This window comes from Procambarus clarkii, chromosome 10, assembly GCF_040958095.1.
Source record: "Procambarus clarkii isolate CNS0578487 chromosome 10, FALCON_Pclarkii_2.0, whole genome shotgun sequence".
In the NCBI taxonomy this organism is placed as follows: Eukaryota; Metazoa; Arthropoda; class Malacostraca; order Decapoda; family Cambaridae; genus Procambarus; species Procambarus clarkii.
Window position 1 is genome coordinate 11,931,614 of NC_091159.1, and position 24,102 is coordinate 11,955,715.

Genomic DNA, 24,102 nt, shown 5'->3' on the forward strand with positions numbered 1-24,102 from the left:
TGACCAAACGCCGCTTTCAGAACTTGGCATATGTTGGGTATAAAAGGCCGTAATTTCAAACTGCGAATACGTGCAGAGAGCCAGAATTTGGCTCCAAAATATGGCTCAGGCCTCGAAATTGGGATGTTTGGGATATTTTGAAAACTGCTGGGGAGTTTGGGACAAATATGACCAAACGCCGCATTCAGTACTTGGCAAATGTTGGGTATAAAAAAGTCGTAATTTCAAACTGCGAATACGTGCAGAGAGCCAGAATTTGGCTCTAAAATATGGCTCAGGCCTCGAAATTGGGATGTTTGGGATATTTTGAAAACTGCAGGGGAGTTTGTGCGAAATGTGACTCACTTCTGCGTCCAGTACTTGGCATATGTTGGGTATTAAAATTCGTAATATCAAACTGCGAATACGTGCATAGAGCCAGAATTTGGCTCCAAAATATGGTTCAGGCCTCGAAATTGGGATGTTTGGGATATTTTGTAAACTGCAGGGGGGATTGGGACAATTGTGACCAAACGCCGCATTCAGTACTTGGCATATGTTGGGTATGAAAAGTCATAATTATAAACTGCGAATACGTGCAGAGAGCCAGAATTTGGCTCCAAAATATGGCTCATGCCTCGATATTGGGATGTTTGGGATATTTTGAAAATTGCTGGGGGGATTGGGACAAATGTGACCAAACGCCGCTTTTAGTACTTGCCATATGTTGGGTATAAAAAAAGTCATAATTTCAAAGAACGAATACGTGCAGAGAGCCAGAATTTGGCTCGAAAATATGGCTCAGGCCTCGAAATTGGAATATTTGGGATACTTCGAAAACTGCAGGGGAGTTTGTGCAAAATGTGACTCAATGCCGCTTTCAGTACAAGGCATATGTTGGGTATAATAAGTCGCAATTTCAAACTGCGAATACGTGCAGAGAGCCAGAATTTGGCTCCAAAATATGGCTCATGCCTCGAAATTGGGATGTTTGGGATATTTTGAAAATTGCTGGGGGGATTGGGAAAAATCTGACCAAACGCCGCTTTTAGTACTTGCCATATGTTGGGTATAAAAAAGGTCGTAATTTCAAACAACAAATACGTGCAGAGAGCCATTATTTGGCTCGAAAATATGGCTCAGGCCTCGAAATTGGAATATTTGGGATATTTCGAAAACTGCAGGGGAGTTTGTGCAAAATGTGACTCATTGCCACTTTCAGTACTTGGCATATGTTGAGTATAATTAGTCGCAATTTCAAACTGCGAATACGTGCAGAGAGCCTGAATTTGGCTCCAAATATAGCTCAGGCCTCGAAATTGGGATGTTTGGGATATTTTGAAAACTGCAGGGAGGTTTGGGCCAATGTGACCAAAAGCCGCTTTCAGTACTTCGCATATGTTGGGTATAAAAAGTCGTAATTTCATACTGCGAATACGTGCAGAGAGGCAGAATTTGGCTCCAAAATATGGCTCAGGCCTCAAAATTGGGATATTTGGGATATTTCGAAAGCTGCAGGGGAGTTTGTGCAAAATATCACTCACTGCCGCTTTCAGGAATTGGCATATGTTGGGAATAAAAAGTCGTATTTTCAAACTGCGAATATGTGCATAGAGCCAGAAGTTGGCTCCAAAATATGGCTCAGGCCTCGAAATTGGGATGTTTGGGATATTTTGAAAACTGCAGGGGAGTTTGTGCAAAATGTGACTCATTGCTGCTTTCAGTACTTGGCATATGTTGGGTATAATATGTCGCAATTTTAAACTGCGAATACGTGCAGAGAGGCAGAATTTGGCTCCAAAATATGGCTCAGGCCTCAAAATTGGGATGTTTCGGATATTTTGAAAACTGCTGGGCAGTTTGGGACAAATATGACCAAACGCCGCTTTCAGAACTTGGCATATGTTGGGTATAAAAGGCCGTAATTTCAAACTGCGAATACGTGCAGAGAGCCAGAATTTGGCTCCAAAATATGGCTCAGGCCTCGAAATTGGGATGTTTGGGATATTTTGAAAACTGCTGGGGAGTTTGGGACAAATATGACCAAACGCCGCATTCAGTACATGGCAAATGTTGGGTATAAAAAAGTCGTAATTTCAAACTGCGAATACGTGCAGAGAGCCAGAATTTGGCTCTAAAATATGGCTCAGGCCTCGAAATTGGGATGTTTGGGATATTTTGAAAACTGCAGGGGAGTTTGTGCGAAATGTGACTCACTTCTGCGTCCAGTACTTGGCATATGATGGGTATTAAAATTCGTAATATCAAACTGCGAATACGTGCATAGAGCCAGAATTTGGCTCCAAAATATGGTTCAGGCCTCGAAATTGGGATGTTTGGGATATTTTGTAAACTGCAGGGGGGATTGGGACAATTGTGACCAAACGCCGCATTCAGTACTTGGCATATGTTGGGTATGAAAAGTCATAATTATAAACTGCGAATACGTGCAGAGAGCCAGAATTTGGCTCCAAAATATGGCTCATGCCTCGATATTGGGATGTTTGGGATATTTTGAAAATTGCTGGGGGGATTGGGACAAATGTGACCAAACGCCGCTTTTAGTACTTGCCATATGTTGGGTATAAAAAAAGTCATAATTTCAAAGAACGAATACGTGCAGAGAGCCAGAATTTGGCTCGAAAATATGGCTCAGGCCTCGAAATTGGAATATTTGGGATACTTCGAAAACTGCAGGGGAGTTTGTGCAAAATGTGACTCAATGCCGCTTTCAGTACAAGGCATATGTTGGGTATAATAAGTCGCAATTTCAAACTGCGAATACGTGCAGAGAGCCAGAATTTGGCTCCAAAATATGGATCAGGCCTCGAAATTGGGCTGTTTGGAATATTTTGAAAACTGCAGGGAGGTTTGGGCCAAATATGACCAAACGCCGCTTTCAGTACTGGACATATGTTGGGTATAAAAAGTCGTAAATTCAAACTGAGAATACGTGCAGAGAGCCTGAATTTTGCTCCAAAATATGTCACAGGCCTCGAAATTGGGGTGTTTGGGATATTTTGAAAACTGCAGGGTGGTTTGGGACAAATGTGACCAAATGCCGCTTTCAGTACTTGGCATATGTTGGGTATAAAAAATCGTAATTTCAAACTGCGAATACGTGCAGAGAGCCAGAATTGGGCTCCAAAATATGGCTCAGGCCTCGAAATTGGGATATTTTGAAAATTGCTGGGAGGATTGGGACAAATGTTACCAAACGCCGCTTTTGGTACTTGGCATATGTTGGGTATAAAAAAGTCGTAATTTCAAACAACGAATACGTGCAGAGAGCCAGAATTCGGCTCGAAAATATGGCTCAGGCCTCGAAATTGGGATATTTGGGATATTTCGAAAGCTGCAGGGGAGTTTGTGCAAAATATCACTCACTGCCGCTTTCAGGAATTGGCATATGTTGGGAATAAAAAGCAGTATTTTCAAACTGCGAATACGTGCATAGAGCCAGAATTTGGCTCCAAAATATGGCTCAGGCCTTGAAATTTGGATATTTGGGATAATTTGAAAACTGTATGGGAGTTTGTGCAAAATGTCACACACTGCCGCTTTCAGGTCTTAACATATGTTGGGTATAAAAAGTCGTAATTTCAATCTGCGAATACGTGCAGAGAGCCTGAATTTGGTTCCAAAATATGGCCCAGGCCTCGCAATTGGGAAGTTTGGGATATTTTGAAAACTGCAGGGGAGTTTGGAACAAATATGACCAAACGCCGCTTTCAGTACTTGGCATATGTTGGGTATAAAAAGTCGTAATTTCAAACTGCGAATACGTGCAGAGAGCCTGAATTTAACTCCAAAATATGACTCAGGCCTGGAAATTGGAAAGTTTGGGATATTTTGAAAACTGCAGGGGAGTTTGGGACAAATATGACCAAACCCCGCTTTCAGTACGTGGCATATGTTGGGTATAAAAAAGTCGTAATTTCAAACTGCGAATACGTGCAGAGAGTCAGAATTTGGCTCCAAAATATGGCTCATGCCTCGAAATTGGGATGTTTGTGATATTTTGAAAATTGCATTGGGGATTGGGACAAATGTGACCAAATGCCGCTTTCAGTACTTGGCATATGTTGGGTATAAAAAAGTCATAATTTCAACCTGCGAATACGTACAGAGAACCTGAATTTTGCTCTAAAATATGTCTCAGGCCTCGAAATTGGGGTGTTTGGGATATTTTGATAACTGCTTGGAGGTGTTGGACAAATGTGACCAAACGCCACTCTCAGTACTTCGCATATGTTGGGCATGAAAAGTCGTAATTTCAAACTGCGAATACGTGCAGAGAGCCTGAATTTGGCTCCAAAATATGGTTCAGGCCTCGAAATTGAAATTTTTAGGATATTTTGAAAACTGCAGGGGAGTTTGGGACAAATATGACCAAACGCCACTTTCAGTACTTGGCATATGTTGGGTATAAAAAAATTCGCAATTTCAAACTGCGAATACGTGCAGAGAGCCAGAATTTGGCTCCAAAATATGGATCAGGCCTCGAAATTGAGATGTTTGGGATATTTTGAAAACTGCAGGGGAGTTTGTGACAAATATGACCAAACGCCGCTTTCAGTACTTGGCATATGTTGGGTATAAAAAGTCGTAAATTCAAACTGCGAATACGTGCAGAGAGCCTGAATTTGGCTACAAAATATGGCTCAGGCCACGAAATTGGGATATTTGGGATATTTTGAAAACTGCAGGGAGGTTTGGGCCAAATGTGACCAAAAGCCGCTTTCAGTACTTCGCATATGTTGGGTATAAAAAGTCGTAATTTCATACTGCGAATACGTGCAGAGAGGCAGAATTTGGCTCCAAAATATGGCTCAGGCCTCGAAATTGGGATATTTGGGATATTTCGAAAGCTGCAGGGGAGTTTGTGCAAAATATCACTCACTGCCGCTTTCAGGAATTGGCATATGTTGGGAATAAAAAGCTGTATTTTCAAACTGCGAATACGTGCATAGAGCCAGAATTTGGCTCCAAAATATGGCTCAGGCCTTGAAATTTGGATATTTGGGATATTTTGAAAACTGTATGGGAGTTTGTGCAAAATGTCACACTGCCGCTTTCAGGTCTTAACATATGTTGGGTATAAAAAGTCGTAATTTCAATCTGCGAATACGTGCAGAGAGCCAGAATTTGGCTCCAAAATATGACTCAGGCCTCAAAATTAGGAAGTTTGGGATATTTTGAAAACTGCAGGGGAGTTTGGGACAAATATGACCAAACGCCAATTCAGTAAGTGGCATATGTTGGGTATAAAAATTCGTAATTTCAAACTGCGAATACGTGCAGAGAGCCTGAATTTGGCTCCAAAATATGGCCCAGGCCTCGCAATTGGGAAGTTTGGGATATTTTGAAAACTGTAGGGGAGTTTGGGACAAATATGACCAAACGCCGCTTTCAGGACTTGGCATATATTGGGTATAAAAAGTCGTAATTTCATACTGCGAATACGTGCAGAGAGCTTGAATTTGGCTCCAAAATATGACTCAGGCCTGGAAATTGGAAAGTTTGGGATATTTTGAAAACTGCAGGGGAGTTTGGGACAAATATGACCAAACGCCGCATTCAGTACTTGGCATATGTTGGGTATAAAAAAGTCGTAATTTCAAACTGCGAATACGTGCAGAGAGTCAGAATTTGGCTCAAAAATATGGCTCATGCCTCGAAATTGGGATGTTTGAGATATTTTGAAAATTGCTTGGGGGATTGGGACAAATGTGACCAAACGCCGCTTTTAGTACTTGCCATATGTTGGGTATAAAAAAAGTCGTAATTTCAAACAACGAATACGTACAGAGAGCCAGAATTTGGCTCGAAAATATGGCTCAGGCCTCGAAATTGGAATATTTGGGATATTTGGAAAACTGCAGGGGAGTTTGTGCAAAATGTGACTCAATGCCGCTTTCAGTACTTGGCATATGTTGGGTATAATAAGTCGCAATTTCTAACTGCAAATACGTGCAGAGACCCAGAATTTGGCTTCAAAATATGGATCAGGCCACGAAATTGAGATGTTTGGGATATTTTGAAAACTGCAGGGAGGTTTGGGCCAAATGTGACCAAAAGCCGCTTTCAGTACTTCGCATATGTTGGGTATAAAAAGTCGTATTTTCATACTGCAAATACGTGCAGAGAGGCAGAATTTGGCTCCAAAAAATGGCTCAGGCCTCGAAATTAGGATATTTGGGATATTTCGAAAGCTGCAGGGGAGTTTGTTCAAAATATCACTCACTGCCGCTTTCAGGAATTGGCACATGTTGGGAATAAGAAGTCGTATTTTCAAGCTGCGAATACGTGCATAGAGCCAGAATTTGGCTACAAAATATTGCTCAAGCCTCGAAATTGGGATGTTTGGGATATTTTAAAAACTGCAGGGGGGTTTGGGACAAATGTGACCAAACGCCGCTTTCAGTACTTGGCATATGTTGGGTATAATATGTCGCAATTTTAAACTGCGAATACGTGCAGAGAGCCAGAATTTGGCTCCAAAATATGGCTCAGGCCTCAAAATTGGGATGTTTCGGATATTTTGAAAACTGCTGGGGAGTTTGGGACAAATATGACCAAACGCCGCATTCAGTACTTGGCAAATGTTGGGTATAAAAAAGTCGAAATTTCAAACTGCGAATACGTGCAGAGAGCCAGAATTTGGCTCTAAAATATGGCTCAGGCCTCGAAATTGGGATGTTTGGGATATTTTGAAAACTGCAGGGGAGTTTGTGCGAAATGTGACTCACTTCTGCGTCCAGTACTTGGCATATGTTGGGTATTAAAAGTCGTAATATCAAACTGCGAATACGTGCATAGAGCCAGAATTTGGCTCCAAAATATGGTTCAGGCCTCGAAATTGGGATGTTTGGGATATTTTGTAAACTGCAGGGGGGATTGGGACAATTGTGACCAAACGCCGCATTCAGTACTTGGCATATGTTGGGTATGAAAAGTCATAATTATAAACTGCGAATACTTGCAGAGAGCCAGAATTTGGCTCCAAAATATGGCTCATGCCTCGATATTGGGATGTTTGGGATATTTTGAAAATTGCTGGGGGGATTGGGACAAATGTGACCTAACGCCGCTTTTAGTACTTGCCATATGTTGGGTATAAAAAAAGTCATAATTTCAAAGAACGAATACGTGCAGAGAGCCAGAATTTGGCTCGAAAATATGGCTCAGGCCTCGAAATTGGAATATTTGGGATACTTCGAAAACTGCAGGGGAGTTTGTGCAAAATGTGACTCAATGCCGCTTTCAGTACACGGCATATGTTGGGTATAATAAGTCGCAATTTCAAACTGCGAATACGTGCAGAGAGCCAGAATTTGGCTCCAAAATATGGATCAGGCCTCGAAATTGGGCTGTTTGGGATATTTTGAAAACTGCAGGGAGGTTTGGGCCAAATATGAAAAAAACCCCGTTTTCAGTACTGGACATATGTTGGGTATAAAAAGTCGTAAATTCAAACTGAGAATACGTGCAGAGAGCCTGAATTTTGCTCCAAAATATGTCACAGGCCTCGAAATTGGGGTGTTTGGGATATTTTGAAAACTGCAGGGAGGTTTGGGACAAATGTGACCAAATGCCGCTTTCAGTACTTGGCATATGTTGGGAATAAAAAATCGTAATTTCAAACTGCGAATACGTGCAGAGAGCCAGAATTGGGCTCCAAAATATGGCTCAGGCCTCAAAATTGGGATATTTTGAAAATTGCTGGGAGGATTGGGACAAATGTTACCAAACGCCGCTTTTAGTACTTGGCATATGTTGGGTATAAAAAAGTCGTAATTTCAAACAACGAATACGTGCAGAGAGCCAGAATTCGGCTCGAAAATATGGCTCAGGCCTCGAAATTGGGATATTTGGGATATTTCGAAAGCTGCAGGGGAGTTTGTGCAAAATATCACTCACTGCCGCTTTCAGGAATTGGCATATGTTGGGAATAAAAAGCTGTATTTTCAAACTGCGAATACGTGCAAAGAGCAAGAATTTGGCTCCAAAATATGGCTCAGGCCTTGAAATTTGGATATTTGGGATATTTTGAAAACTGTATGGGAGTTTGTGCAAAATGTCACACACTGCCGCTTTCAGGTCTTAACATATGTTGGGTATAAAAAGTCGTAATTTCAATCTGCGAATACGTGCAGAGAGCCTGAATTTGGTTCCAAAATATGGCCCAGGCCTCGCAATTGGGAAGTTTGGGATATTTTGAAAACTGCAGGGGAGTTTGGAACAAATATGACCAAACGCCGCTTTCAGTACTTGGCATATGTTGGGTATAAAAAGTCGTAATTTCAAACTGCGAATACGTGCAGAGAGCCTGAATTTGGCTCCAAAATATGACTCAGGCCTGGAAATTGGAAAGTTTGGGATATTTTGAAAACTGCAGGGGAGTTTGGGACAAATATGACCAAACGCCGCTTTCAGTACTTGGCATATGTTGGGTATAAAAAAGTCTTAATTTCAAACAGCGAATACGTGCAGAGAGTCAGAATTTGGCTCCAAAATATGGCTCATGCCTCGAAATTGGGATGTTTGGGATATTTTGAAAATTGTTTGGGGGATTGGGACAAATGTGACCAAACGCCGCTTTTATTACTTGCCATATGTTGGGTATAAAAAAAGTCGTAATTTCAAACAACGAATACGTGCAGAGAGCCAGAATTTGGCTCGAAAATATGGCTCAGGCCTCGAAATTGGAATATTTGGGATATTTGGAAAACTGCAGGGGAGTTTGTGCAAAATGTGACTCAATGCCGCTTTCAGTACTTGGCATATGTTGGGTATATTTGGGATATTTCGAAAACTGCAGAGGAGTTTGTGCAAAATGTGATTCAATGCCGCTTTCAGTTCTTGGCATATGTTGGGTATAATAAGTCGCAATTTCAAACTGCGAATACGTGCAGAGAGCCAGAATTTGGCTCCAAAATATGGATCAGGCCTCGAAATTGGGATGTTTGGGATATTTTGAAAACTGCAGGGGAGTTTGTGACAAATATGACCAAACGCCGCTTTCAGTACTTGGCATATGTTGGGTATAAAAAGTCGTAAATTCAAACTGCGAATACGTGCAGAGAGCCTGAATTTGGCTCCAAAATATAGCTCAGGCCTCGAAATTGGGATTTTGGGATATTTTGAAAACTGCAGGGAGGTTTGGGCCAAATGTGACCAAAAGCCGCTTTCAGTACTTCGCATATGTTGGTTATAAAAAGTCGTAATTTCATACTGCGAATACGTGCAAAGAGGCAGAATTTGGCTCCAAAATATGGCTCAGGCCTCAAAATTGGGATATTTGGGATATTTCGAAAGATGCAGGGGAGTTTGTGCAAAATATCACTCACTGCGGCTTTCAGGAATTAGCTTATGTTGGGAATAAAAAGTCGTAATTTCAAACTGCGAATACGTGCAGAGAGCCAGAATTTGGCTCCAAAATATGGCTCATGCCTCGAAATTGGGATGTTTAAGATATTTTGAAAATTACTGGGGGGATTGGGACAAATGTGACAAAAACGCCGCTTTTAGTACTCGCCATAAGTTGGGTATAAAAAAAGTCGTAATTTCAAACAACGAATACGTGCAGAGAGCCATAATTTGGCTCGAAAATATGGCTCATGCCTCGAAATTGTAATATTTGGGATATTTCGAAAACTACATGGGAGTTTGTGCAAAATGTCACACACTGCCGCTTTCAGGTCTTAACATATGTTGGGTATAAAAAGTCGTAATTTCAAACTGCGAATACGTGCAGAGAGCAAGAATTTGGCTCCAAAATATGACTCAGGCCTCGAAATTGAGAAGTTTGAGATATTTAGAAAACTGCAAGGGAGTTTGGGACAAATATGACCAAACGGCGCTTTCAGTACTTGGCATATGGTGGATATAAAAAGTCGTAATTTCAAACTGCGTATACGTGCAGAGAGCCTTAATTTTGCTCCAAAATATGTCTCAGGCCTCGAAATTGGGGTGTTTGGGATATTTTGATAACTGCAGGGAGGTGTGGGACAAATGCGACCAAACGCCGCTTTCAGTACTTCGCATATGTTGGGTATAAAAAGTCGTAATTTCAAACTGCGAATCCGTGCAGAGAGCCAGAATTTGGCTCCAAAATATGGCTCATGCCTCGATATTGGGATGTTTGTGATATTTTGAAAATTGCAGGTGAGATTGGGACAAATGTGACCAAACGCCGCTTTCAGTACTTGGCATACGTTGGGTATAAAAAAGTCGTAATTTCAAACTGCAAATACGTGCAGAGAGCCAGAATTTGGCTCCAAAATATGGCTCAGGCCTCGAAATTGGGATGTTTGGGATATTTTGAAAACTGCAGGGGGGGTTTGGGACAAATGTGACCAAACGCCGCTTTCAGTACTTTGCATATGTTGGGTATGAAAAGTCGTAATTTCAAACTGCGAATATGTGCAGAGAGCCTGAATTTGGCTACAAAATATGGCTCAGGCCTCGAAATTGGGATATTTGGGATATTTTGAAAACTGCAAGGGAGTTTGTGCAAAATGTCACACACTGCCGCTTTCAGGTCTTTGCATATGTTGGGTATAAAAAAGTCGTAATTTCAATCTGCGAATACGTGCAGAGAGCCAGAATTTGGTTCCAAAATGTGACTCAGGCCTCGAAATAGGATAGTTTGGGATATTTTGAAAACTGCAGGGGAGTTTGGGACAAATATGACCAAACGCCGCTTTCAGTACTTGGCATATGTTGGGTATAAAAAGTCGTAATTTCAAACTGCGAATGTGTGCAGAGAGCCAGAATTTGGCTCCAAAATATCGCTCAGGCCTCGAAATTGGGATGTTTGGGATATTTTGAAAACTGCAGGGAGGTTTGGGCCAAATGTGACCAAAAGCCGCTTTCAGCACTTCGCATATGTTGGGTATAAAAATTCGTATTTTCATACTGCGAATACGTGCAGAGAGGCAGAATTTGGCTCCAAAAAATGGCTCAGGCATCGAAATTGGGATATTTGGGATATTTCGAAAGCTGCAGGGGAGTTTGTTCAAAATATCACTCACTGCCGCTTTCAGGAATTGGCACATGTTGGGAATAAGAAGTCGTATTTTCAAGCTGCGAATACGTGCATAGAGCCAGAATTTGGATACAAAATATGGCTCAAGCCTCGAAATTGGGATGTTTGGGATATTTTGAAAACTGCTTGGGGGTTTGGGACAAATGTGACCAAACGCCGCTTTCAGTACTTGGCATATATTGGGTATGAAAAGTCGTAATTTCAAACTGCGAATACGTGCAGAGAGCCTGAATTTGGCTCCAAAATATAGTTCAGGCCTTGAAATTTGGATATTTGGGATATTTTGAAAACTGTATGGGAGTTTGTGCAAAATGTCACACACTGCCGCTTTCAGGTCTTAACAAATGTTGGGTATAAAAAGTCGTAATTTCAAACTGCGAATACGTGCAGAGAGCCAGAATTTGGCTCCAAAATATGACTCAGGCCTCGAAATTGGGAAGTTTGGGATATTTTGAAAACTGCAGGGGAGTTTGGGACAAATATGACCAAACGCCGCTTTCAATACTTGGCATATGTTGGGTATAAAAAGTCGTAATTTAAACTGCGAATACGTGCAGAGAGACTGAATTTGGCTCCAAAATATGACTCAGGCCTGGAAATTGGGAAGTTTGGGATATTTTGAAAACTGCAGGGGAGTTTGGGACAAATATGACCTAACGCCGCTTTCAGTACTTGGCATATGTTGGGTATAAAAAAGTCGTAATTTCAAACTGCGAATACGTGCAGAGAGCCAGAATTTGGCTCCAAAATATGGTTCAGGCCTCGAAATTGGGATGTTTGGGATATTTTGAAAATTGCTAGGGGGATTGGGACAAATGTGACCAAACGCCGCTTTTCGTACTTGGCATATGTTGGGTATAAAAAAGTCGTAATTTCAAACAACGAATACGTGCAGAGAGCCAGAATTTGGCTCGAAAATATAGCTCAGGCCTCGAAATTGGGATATTTGGGATATTTCGAAAGCTACAGGGAAGTTTGTTCAAAATATCACTCACGGCCGCTTTCAGGAATTGGCATATGTTGGGAATAAAAAGTCCTAATTTCAAACTGCGAATACGTGCATATAGCCAAAATTTGGCTCCAAAATATAACTCAGGCCTCGAAATTGGGATGTTTGGGATATTTTGAAAACTGCAGTGAGGTTTGGGCCAAATGTGACCAAAAGCCGCTTTCAGTACTTCGCATATGTTGGGTATAAAAAGTCGTAATTTCATACTGCGAATACGTGCAGAGAGGCAGAATTTGGCTCCAAAATATGGCTCAGGCCTCAAAATTGGGATATTTGGGATATTTCGAAAGCTGCAGGGGAGTTTGTGCAAAATATCACTCACTGCCGCTTTCAGGAATTGGCATATGTTGGGAATAAAAAGTCGTATTTTCAAACTGCGAATACGTGCATAGAGCCAGAAATTGGCTCCAAAATATGGCTCAGGCCTCGAAATTGGGATGTTTGGGATATTTTGAAAACTGCAGGGGAGTTTGTGCAAAATGTGACTCATTGCTGCTTTCAGTACTTGGCATATGTTGGGTATAATATGTCGCAATTTTAAACTGCGAATACGTGCAGAGAGCCAGAATTTGGCTCCAAAATATGGCTCAGGCCTCAAAATTGGGATGTTTCGGATATTTTGAAAACTGCTGGGGAGTTTGGGACAAATATGACCAAACGCCGCTTTCAGAACTTTGCATATGTTGGGTATAAAATGTCGTAATTTCAAACTGCGAATACGTGCAGAGAGCCAGAATTTAGCTCCAATATATGGCTCAGGCCTCGAAATTGGGATGTTTGGGATATTTTAAAAACTGCTGGGGAGTTTGGGACAAATATGACCAAACGCCGCATTCCGTACTTGGCAAATGTTGGGTATAAAAAAGTCGTAATTTCAAACTGCGAATACGTGCAGAGAGCCAGAATTTGGCTCTAAAATATGGCTCAGGCCTCGAAATTGGGATGTTTGGGATATTTTGAAAACTGCAGGGGAGTTTGTGCAAAATGTGACTCACTTCTGCGTCCAGTACTTGGCATATGTTGGGTATTAAAAGTCGTAATATCAAACTGCGAATACGTGCATAGAGCCAGAATTTGGCTCCAAAATATGGTTCAGGCCTCGAAATTGGGATGTTTGGGACATTTTGTAAACTGCAGGGGGGATTGGGACAATTGTGACCAAACGCCGCATTCAGTACTTGGCATATGTTGGGTATGAAAAGTCATAATTTCAAACTGCGAATACGTGCAGAGAGCCAGAATTTGGCTCCAAAATATGGCTCATGCCTCGAAATTGGGATGTTTGGGATATTTTGAAAATTGCTGGGGGGATTGGGACAAATGTGACCAAACGCCGCTTTTAGTAATTGCCATATGTTGGGTATCAAAAAAGTCGTAATTTCAAAGAACGAATACGTGCAGAGAGCCAGAATTTGGCTCGAAAATATGGCTCAGGCCTCGAAATTGGAATATTTGGGATACTTCGAAAACTGCAGGGTAGTTTGTGCAAAATGTGACTCAATGCCGCTTTCAGTACTTGGCATATGTTGGGTGTAATAAGTCGCAATTTCAAACTGCGAATACGTGCAGAGAGCCAGAATTTGGCTCCAAAATATGGATCAGGCCTCGAAATTGGGATGTTTGGGATATTTTGAAAACTGCAGGGAGGTTTGGGCCAAATGTGACCAAAAGCCGCTTTCAGTACTTCGCATATGTTGGGTATAAAAAGTCGTAATTTCAAACTGCGAATACGTGCAGAGAACAAGAATTTGGCTCCAAAATATGGCTCATGCCTCGATATTGGGATGTTTGTGATATTTTGAAAATTGCAGGTGGGATTGGGACAAATGTGACCAAACGCCGCTTTCAGCACTTGGCATATGTTGGGTATAAAAAAGTCGTAATTTCAAACTGCAAATACGTGCAGAGAGCCAGAATTTGGCTCCAAAATATGGCTCAGGCCTCAAAATTGGGATGTTTGGGATATTTTGAAAACTGCAGGGGGGGTTTGGGACAAATGTGACCAAACGCCGCTTTCAGTACTTTGCATATGTTGGGTATGAAAAGTCGTAATTTCAAACTGCGAATACGTGCAGAGAGCCTGAATTTGGCTACAAATTATGGTTCAGGCTTCGAAATTGGGATATTTGGGATATTTTGAAAACTGCAGGGGAGTTTGTGCAAAATGTCACACACTGCCGCTTTCAGGTCTTTGCATATGTTGGGTATAAAAAGTCGTAATTTCAATCTGCAAGTACGTGCAGAGAGCCAGAATTTGGCTCCAAAATGTGACTCAGGCCTCGAAATTGGGAAGTTTGTGATATTTTGAAAACTGCAGAGGAGTTTGGGACAAATATGACCAAACGCCGCTTTCAGTACTGGACATATGTTGGGTATAAAAAGTCGTAAATTCAAACTGAGAATACGTGCAGAGAGCCTGAATTTTGCTCCAAAATATGTCACAGGCCTCGAAATTGGGGTGTTTGGGATATTTTGAAAACTGCAGGGAGGTTTGGGACAAATGTGACCAAACGCCGCTTTCAGTACTTGGCATATGTTGGGTATAAAAAATCGTAATTTCAAACTGCGAATACGTGCAGAGAGCCAGAATTGGGCTCCAAAATATGGCTCAGGCCTCGAAATTGGGATGTTTGGGATATTTTGAAAATTGCTGGGGGGATTGGGACAAATGTGACCAAACGCCGCTTTTAGTACTTGGCATATGTTGGGTATAAAAAAGTCGTAATTTCAAACAACGAATACGTGCAGAGAGCCAGAATTCGGCTCGAAAATATGGCTCAGGCCTCGAAATTGGGATATTTGGGATATTTTGAAAGCTGCAGGGGAGTTTGTGCAAAATATCACTCACTGCCGCTTTCAGGACTTGGCATATATTGGGAATAAAAAGTCGTAATTTCAAACTGCGAATACGTGCATAGAGCCAGAATTTGGCTGCAAAATATGGCTCAGGCCTCGAAATTGGGTTGTTTGGGATATTTTGAAAATTGCTGGGGGGATTGGGACAAATGTGACCAAACGCCGCTTTTAGTACTTGGCATATGTTGGGTATAAAAAAGTCGTAATTTCTAACAACGAATACGTGCAGAGAGCCAGAATTCGGCTCGAAAATATGGCTCAGGCCTCGAAATTGGGATATTTGGGATATTTCGAAAGCTGCAGGGGAGTTTGTGCAAAATATCACTCACTGCCGCTTTCAGGACTTGGCATATGTTGGGAATAAAAAGTCGTAATATCAAACTGCGAATACGTGCAGAGAGCCTGAATTTGGCTCCAGAATATGGCTCAGGCCTCGAAATTGGGATTTTTGGGATATTTTGAAAACTGCAGGGGAGTTTGTGCAAAATGTCACACACTGCCGCTTTCAGGTCTTAACACATGTTGGGTATAAAAAGTCGTAATTTCAAACTGCGAATACGTGCAGAGAGCCAGAATTTGGTTCCAAAATGTGACTCAGGCCTCGAAATAGGATAGTTTGGGATATTTTGAAAACTGCAGGGGAGTTTGGGACAAATATGACCAAACGCCGCTTTCAGTACTTGGCATATGTTGGGTATAAAAAGTCGTAATTTCAAACTGCGAATGTGTGCAGAGAGCCAGAATTTGGCTCCAAAATATAGCTCAGGCCTCGAAATTGGGATGTTTGGGATATTTTGAAAACTGCAGGGAGGTTTGGGCCAAATGTGACCAAAAGCCGCTTTCAGCACTTCGCATATGTTGGGTATAAAAATTCGTATTTTCATACTGCGAATACGTGCAGAGAGGCAGAATTTGGCTCCAAAAAATGGCTCAGGCATCGAAATTGGGATATTTGGGATATTTCGAAAGCTGCAGGGGAGTTTGTTCAAAATATCACTCACTGCCGCTTTCAGGAATTGGCACATGTTGGGAATAAGAAGTCGTATTTTCAAGCTGCGAATACGTGCATAGAGCCAGAATTTGGCTACAAAATAAGGCTCAAGCCTCGAAATTGGGATGTTTGGGATATTTTGAAAACTGCTTGGGGGTTTGGGACAAATGTGACCAAACGCCGCTTTCAGTACTTGGCATATATTGGGTATGAAAAGTCGTAATTTCAAACTGCGAATACGTGCAGAGAGCCTGAATTTGGCTCCAAAATATAGTTCAGGCCTTGAAATTTGGATATTTGGGATATTTTGAAAACTGTATGGGAGTTTGTGCAAAATGTCACACACTGCCGCTTTCAGGTCTTAACAAATGTTGGGTATAAAAAGTCGTAATTTCAAACTGCGAATACGTGCAGAGAGCCAGAATTTGGCTCCAAAATATGACTCAGGCCTCGAAATTGGGAAGTTTGGGATATTTTGAAAACTGCAGGGGAGTTTGGGACAAATATGACCAAACGCCGCTTTCAGTACTTGGCATATGTTGGGTATAAAAAGTCGTAATTTAAACTGCGAATACGTGCAGAGAGACTGAATTTGGCTCCAAAATATGACTCAGGCCTGGAAATTGGGAAGTTTGGGATATTTTGAAAACTGCAGGGGAGTTTGGGACAAATATGACCTAACGCCGCTTTCAGTACTTGGCATATGTTGGGTATAAAAAAGTCGTAATTTCAAACTGCGAATACGTGCAGAGAGCCAGAATTTGGCTCCAAAATATGGTTCAGGCCTCGAAATTGGGATGTTTGGGATATTTTGAAAATTGCTAGGGGGATTGGGACAAATGTGACCAAACGCCGCTTTTCGTACTTGGCATATGTTGGGTATAAAAAAGTCGTAATTTCAAACAACGAATACGTGCAGAGAGCCAGAATTTGGCTCGAAAATATAGCTCAGGCCTCGAAATTGGGATATTTGGGATATTTCGAAAGCTACAGGGGAGTTTGTTCAAAATATCACTCACGGCCGCTTTCAGGAATTGGCATATGTTGGGAATAAAAAGTCCTAATTTCAAACTGCGAATACGTGCATATAGCCAAAATTTGGCTCCAAAATATAACTCAGGCCTCGAAATTGGGATGTTTGGGATATTTTGAAAACTGCAGTGAGGTTTGGGCCAAATGTGACCAAAAGCCGCTTTCAGTACTTCGCATATGTTGGGTATAAAAAGTCGTAATTTCATACTGCGAATACGTGCAGAGAGGCAGAATTTGGCTCCAAAATATGGCTCAGGCCTCAAAATTGGGATATTTGGGATATTTCGAAAGCTGCAGGGGAGTTTGTGCAAAATATCACTCACTGCCGCTTTCAGGAATTGGCATATGTTGGGAATAAAAAGTCGTATTTTCAAACTGCGAATACGTGCATAGAGCCAGAAATTGGCTCCAAAATATGGCTCAGGCCTCGAAATTGGGATGTTTGGGATATTTTGAAAACTGCAGGGGAGTTTGTGCAAAATGTGACTCATTGCTGCTTTCAGTACTTGGCATATGTTGGGTATAATATGTCGCAATTTTAAACTGCGAATACGTGCAGAGAGCCAGAATTTGGCTCCAAAATATGGCTCCGGCCTCAAAATTGGGATGTTTCGGATATTTTGAAAACTGCTGGGGAGTTTGGGACAAATATGACCAAACGCCGCTTTCAGAACTTGGCATATGTTGGGTATAAAATGTCGTAATTTCAAACTGCGAATACGTGCAGAGAGCCAGAATTTAGCTCCAATATATGGCTCAGGCCTCGAAATTGGGATGTTTGGGATATTTTAAAAACTGCTGGGGAGTTTGGGACAAATATGACCAAACGCCGCATTCCGTACTTGGCAAATGTTGGGTATAAAAAAGTCGTAATTTCAAACTGCGAATACGTGCAGAGAGCCAGAATTTGGCTCTAAAATATGGCTCAGGCCTCGAAAATGGGATGTTTGGGATATTTTGAAAACTGCAGGGGAGTTTGTGCAAAATGTGACTCACTTCTGCGTCCAGTACTTGGCATATGTTGGGTATTAAAAGTCGTAATATCAAACTGCGAATACGTGCATAGAGCCAGAATTTGGCTCCAAAATATGGTTCAGGCCTCGAAATTGGGATGTTTGGGATATTTTGTAAACTGCAGGGGGGATTGGGACAATTGTGACCAAACGCCGCATTCAGTACTTGGCATATGTTGGGTATGAAAAGTCATAATTTCAAACTGCGAATACGTGCAGAGAGCCAGAATTTGGCTCCAAAATATGGCTCATGCCTCGAAATTGGGATGTTTGGGATATTTTGAAAATTGCTGGGGGTATTGGGACAAATGTGACCAAACGCCGCTTTTAGTAATTGCCATATGTTGGGTATCAAAAAAGTCGTAATTTCAAAGAACGAATACGTGCAGAGAGCCAGAATTTGGCTCGAAAATATGGCTCAGGCCTCGAAATTGGAATATTTGGGATACTTCGAAAACTGCAGGGTAGTTTGTGCAAAATGTGACTCAATGCCGCTTTCAGTACTTGGCATATGTTGGGTGTAATAAGTCGCAATTTCAAACTGCGAATACGTGCAGAGAGCCAGAATTTGGCTCCAAAATATGGATCAGGCCTCGAAATTGGGATGTTTGGGATATTTTGAAAACTGCAGGGAGGTTTGGGCCAAATGTGACCAAAAGCCGCTTTCAGTACTTCGCATATGTTGGGTATAAAAAGTCGTAATTTCAAACTGCGAATACGTGCAGAGAACAAGAATTTGGCTCCAAAATATGGCTCATGCCTCGATATTGGGATGTCTGTGATATTTTGAAAATTGCAGGTGGGATTGGGACAAATGTGACCAAACGCCGCTTTCAGCACTTGGCATATGTTGGGTATAAAAAAGTCGTAATTTCAAACTGCAAATACGTGCAGAGAGCCAGAATTTGGCTCCAAAATATGGCTCAGGCCTCAAAATTGGGATGTTTGGGATATTTTGAAAACTGCAGGGGGGGTTTGGGACAAATGTGACCAAACGCCGCTTTCAGTACTTTGCATATGTTGGGTATGAAAAGTCGTAATTTCAAACTGCGAATACGTGCAGAGAGCCTGAATTTGGCTACAAAATATGGTTCAGGCTTCGAAATTGGGATATTTGGGATATTTTGAAAACTGCAGGGGAGTTTGTGCAAAATGTCACACACTGCCGCTTTCAGGTCTTTGCATATGTTGGGTATAAAAAGTCGTAATTTCAATCTGCAAGTACGTGCAGAGAGCCAGAATTTGGCTCCAAAATGTGACTCAGGCCTCGAAATTGGGAAGTTTGTGATATTTTGAAAACTGCAGAGGAGTTTGGGACAAATATGACCAAACGCCGCTTTCAGTACTGGACATATGTTGGGTATAAAATGTCGTAAATTCAAACTGAGAATACGTGCAGAGAGCCTGAATTTTGCTCCAAAATATGTCACAGGCCTCGAAATTGGGGTGTTTGGGATATTTTGAAAACTGCAGGGAGGTTTGGGACAAATGTGACCAAACGCCGCTTTCAGTACTTGGCATATGTTGGGTATAAAAAATCGTAATTTCAAACTGCGAATACGTGCAGAGAGCCAGAATTGGGCTCCAAAATATGGCTCAGGCCTCGAAATTGGGATGTTTGGGATATTTTGAAAATTGCTGGGGGGATTGGGACAAATGTGACCAAACGCCGCTTTTAGTACTTGGCATATGTTGGGTATAAAAAAGTCGTAATTTCAAACAACGAATACGTGCAGAGAGCCAGAATTCGGCTCGAAAATATGGCTCAGGCCTCGAAATTGGGATATTTGGGATATTTTGAAAGCTGCAGGGGAGTTTGTGCAAAATATCACTCACTGCCGCTTTCAGGACTTGGCATATGTTGGGAATAAAAAGTCGTAATTTCAAACTGCGAATACGTGCATAGAGCCAGAATTTGGCTGCAAAATATGGCTCAGGCCTCGAAATTGGGATGTTTGGGATATTTTGAAAATTGCTGGGGGGATTGGGACAAATGTGACCAAACGCCGCTTTTAGTACTTGGCATATGTTGGGTATAAAAAAGTCGTAATTTCTAACAACGAATACGTGCAGAGAGCCAGAATTCGGCTCGAAAATATGGCTCAGGCCTCGAAATTGGGATATTTGGGATATTTCGAAAGCTGCAGGGGAGTTTGTGCAAAATATCACTCACTGCCGCTTTCAGGACTTGGCATATGTTGGGAATAAAAAGTCGTAATATCAAACTGCGAATACGTGCAGAGAGCCTGAATTTGGCTCCAGAATATGGCTCAGGCCTCGAAATTGGGATTTTTGGGATATTTTGAAAACTGCAGGGGAGTTTGTGCAAAATGTCACACACTGCCGCTTTCAGGTCTTAACACATGTTGGGTATAAAAAGTCGTAATTTCAAACTGCGAATACGTGCAGAGAGCCAGAATTTGGCTCCAAAATATGACTCAGGCCTCGAAATTGGGAAGTTTGGGATATTTTGAAAACTGCAGGGGAGTTTGGGACAAATATGACCAAACGGCGCTTTCAGTACTTGGCATATGTTGGGTATAAAAAGTCGTAATTTCAAACTGCGAATACGTGCAGAGAGCCTGAATTTGGTTCCAAAATATGACTCAGGCTTGGAAATTGGAAAGTTTGGGATATTTTGAAAACTGCAGGGGAGTTTGGGACAAATATGACCAAACGCCGCTTTCAGTACTTGGCATATGTTGGGTATAAAAAAAGTCGTAATTTCAAACTGCGAATACGTGCAGAGAGCCAGAATTTGGCTCCAAAATATGGCTCATGCCTCGAAATTGGGATGTTTGGGATATTTTGAAAATTGATGGGGGGATTGGGACAAATGTGACCAATCGCCGCTTTTAGTACTTGCCATATGTTGTGTATAAAAAAAGTCGTAATTTCAAAGAACGAAAACGTGCAGAGAGCCAGAATTTGGCTCGAAAATATGGCTCAGGCCTCGAAATTGGAATATTTGGGATATTTCGAAAACTGCAGAGGAGTTTGTGCAAAATGTGATTCAATGCCGCTTTCAGTTCTTGGCATATGTTGGGTATAATAAGTCGCAATTTCAAACTGCGAATACGTGCAGAGAGCCAGAATTTGGCTCCAAAATATGGATCAGGCCTCGAAATTGGGATGTTTGGGATATTTTGAAAACTGCAGGGGAGTTTGTGACAAATATGACCAAACGCCGCTTTCAGTACTTGGCATATGTTGGGTATAAAAAGTCGTAAATTCAAACTGCGAATACGTGCAGAGAGCCTGAATTTGGCTCCAAAATATAGCTCAGGCCTCGAAATTGGGATGTTTGGGATATTTTGAAAACTGCAGGGAGGTTTGGGCCAAATGTGACCAAAAGCCGCTTTCAGTACTTCGCATATGTTGGTTATAAAAAGTCGTAATTTCATACTGCGAATACGTGCAAAGAGGCAGAATTTGGCTCCAAAATATGGCTCAGGCCTCAAAATTGGGATATTTGGGATATTTCGAAAGATGCAGGGGAGTTTGTGCAAAATATCACTCACTGCGGCTTTCAGGAATTAGCTTATGTTGGGAATAAAAAGTCGTAATTTCAAACTGCGAATACGTGCAGAGAGCCAGAATTTGGCTCCAAAATATGGCTCATGCCTCGAAATTGGGATGTTTAAGATATTTTGAAAATTACTGGGGGGATTGGGACAAATGTGACAAAAACGCCGCTTTTAGTACTCGCCATATGTTGGGTATAAAAAAAGTCGTAATTTCAAACAACGAATACGTGCAGAGAGCCATAATTTGGCTCGAAAATATGGCTCATGCCTCGAAATTGTAATATTTGGGATATTTCGAAAACTACATGGGAGTTTGTGCAAAATGTCACACACTGCCGCTTTCAGGTCTTAACATATGTTGGGTATAAAAAGTCGTAATTTCAAACTGCGAATACGTACAGAGAGCAAGAATTTGGCTCCAAAATATGACTCAGGCCTCGAAATTGAGAAGTTTGAGATATTTAGAAAACTGCAAGGGAGTTTGGGACAAATATGACCAAACGGCGCTTTCAGTACTTGGCATATGGTGGATATAAAAAGTCGTAATTTCAAACTGCGTATACGTGCAGAGAGCCTTAATTTTGCTCCAAAATATGTCTCAGGCCTCGAAATTGGGGTGTTTGGGATATTTTGATAACTGCAGGGAGGTGTGGGACAAATGCGACCAAACGCCGCTTTCAGTACTTCGCATATGTTTGGTATAAAAAGTCGTAATTTCAAACTGCGAATCCGTGCAGAGAGCCAGAATTTGGCTCCAAAATATGGCTCATGCCTCGATATTGGGATGTTTGTGATATTTTGAAAATTGCAGGTGAGATTGGGACAAATGTGACCAAACGCCGCTTTCAGTACTTGGCATACGTTAGGTATAAAAAAGTCGTAATTTCAAACTGCAAATACGTGCAGAGAGCCAGAATTTGGCTCCAAAATATGGCTCAGGCCTCGAAATTGGGATGTTTGGGATATTTTGAAAACTGCAGGGGGGGTTTGGGACAAATGTGACCAAACGCCGCTTTCAGTACTTTGCATATGTTGGGTATGAAAAGTCGTAATTTCAAACTGCGAATATGTGCAGAGAGCCTGAATTTGGCTACAAAATATGGCTCAGGCCTCGAAATTGGGATATTTGGGATATTTTGAAAACTGCAAGGGAGTTTGTGCAAAATGTCACACACTGCCGCTTTCAGGTCTTTGCATATGTTGGGTATAAAAAAGTCGTAATTTCAATCTGCGAATACGTGCAGAGAGCCAGAATTTGGTTCCAAAATGTGACTCAGGCCTCGAAATAGGATAGTTTGGGATATTTTGAAAACTGCAGGGGAGTTTGGGACAAATATGACCAAACGCCGCTTTCAGTACTTGGCATATGTTGGGTATAAAAAGTCGTAATTTCAAACTGCGAATGTGTGCAGAGAGCCAGAATTTGGCTCCAAAATATGAATCAGGCCTCGAAATTGGGAAGTTTGGGATATTTTGAAAACTGCAGGGGAGTTTGGGACAAATATGACCAAACGCCGCTTTCAGTACTTGGCATATGTTGGGTATAAAAAGTCGTAAATTCAAACTGCGAATACGTGCAGAGAGCCTGAATTTGGCTCCAAAATATAGCTCCGTCCTCGAAATTGGGATGTTTTGGATATTTTGAAAACTGCAGGGAGGTTTGGGCCAAATGTGACCAAAAGCCGCTTTCAGTACTTCGCATATGTTGGTTATAAAAAGTCGCAATTTCAAACTGCGAATACGTGCTGAGAGCCTGAATTTGGCGCCAAAATATGGCTCAGGCCTCAAAATTGGGATATTTGGGATATTTCGAAAGCTGCAGGGGAGTTTGTGCAAAATATCACTCACTGCGGCTTTCAGGAATTAGTATATGTTGGGAATAAAAAGTCGTAAATTCAAACTGCGAATACGTGCAGAGAGCCAGAATTTGGCTCCAAAATATGGCTCATGCCTCGAAATTGGGATGTTTGCGATATTTTGAAAATTGCTGGGGGGATAAGGACAAATGTGACCAAACGCCGCTTTTAGTACTTGCCATATGTTGGGTATAAAAAAGTCGTAATTTCAAACAACGAATACGTGCAGAGAGCCATAATTTGGCTCGAAAATATGGCTCATGCCTCGAAATTGGAATATTTGGGATATTTCGAAAACTGCAGGGGAGTTTGTGCAAAATGTGACTCATTGCCGCTTGCACTACTTGGCATATGTTGGGTATAATAAGTCGCAATTGCAAACTGCGAATACGTGCATAGAGCCAAAATTTGGCTCCAAAATATGGCTCAGGCCTCGAAATTGGGAGGTTTGGGATATTTTGAAAACTGCAAGGGGGTTTGGGACAAATGTGACCAAACGCCGCTTTCAGTACTTGGCATATATTGGGTATGAAAAGTCGTAATTTCAAACTGCGAATACGTGCAGAGAGCCTGAATTTGGCTTGAAAATATGGCTCAGGCCTCGAAATTTGGATATTTGGGATATTTTGAAAACTGCAGGGGAGTTTGTGCAAAATGTCACACACTGCCGCTTTCAGGTCTTAACATATGTTGGATATAAAAAGTCGTAATTTCAAACTGCGAATACGTGCATAGAGCCAAAATTTGGCTCCAAAATATGGCTCAGGCCTCGAAATTGGGAAGTTT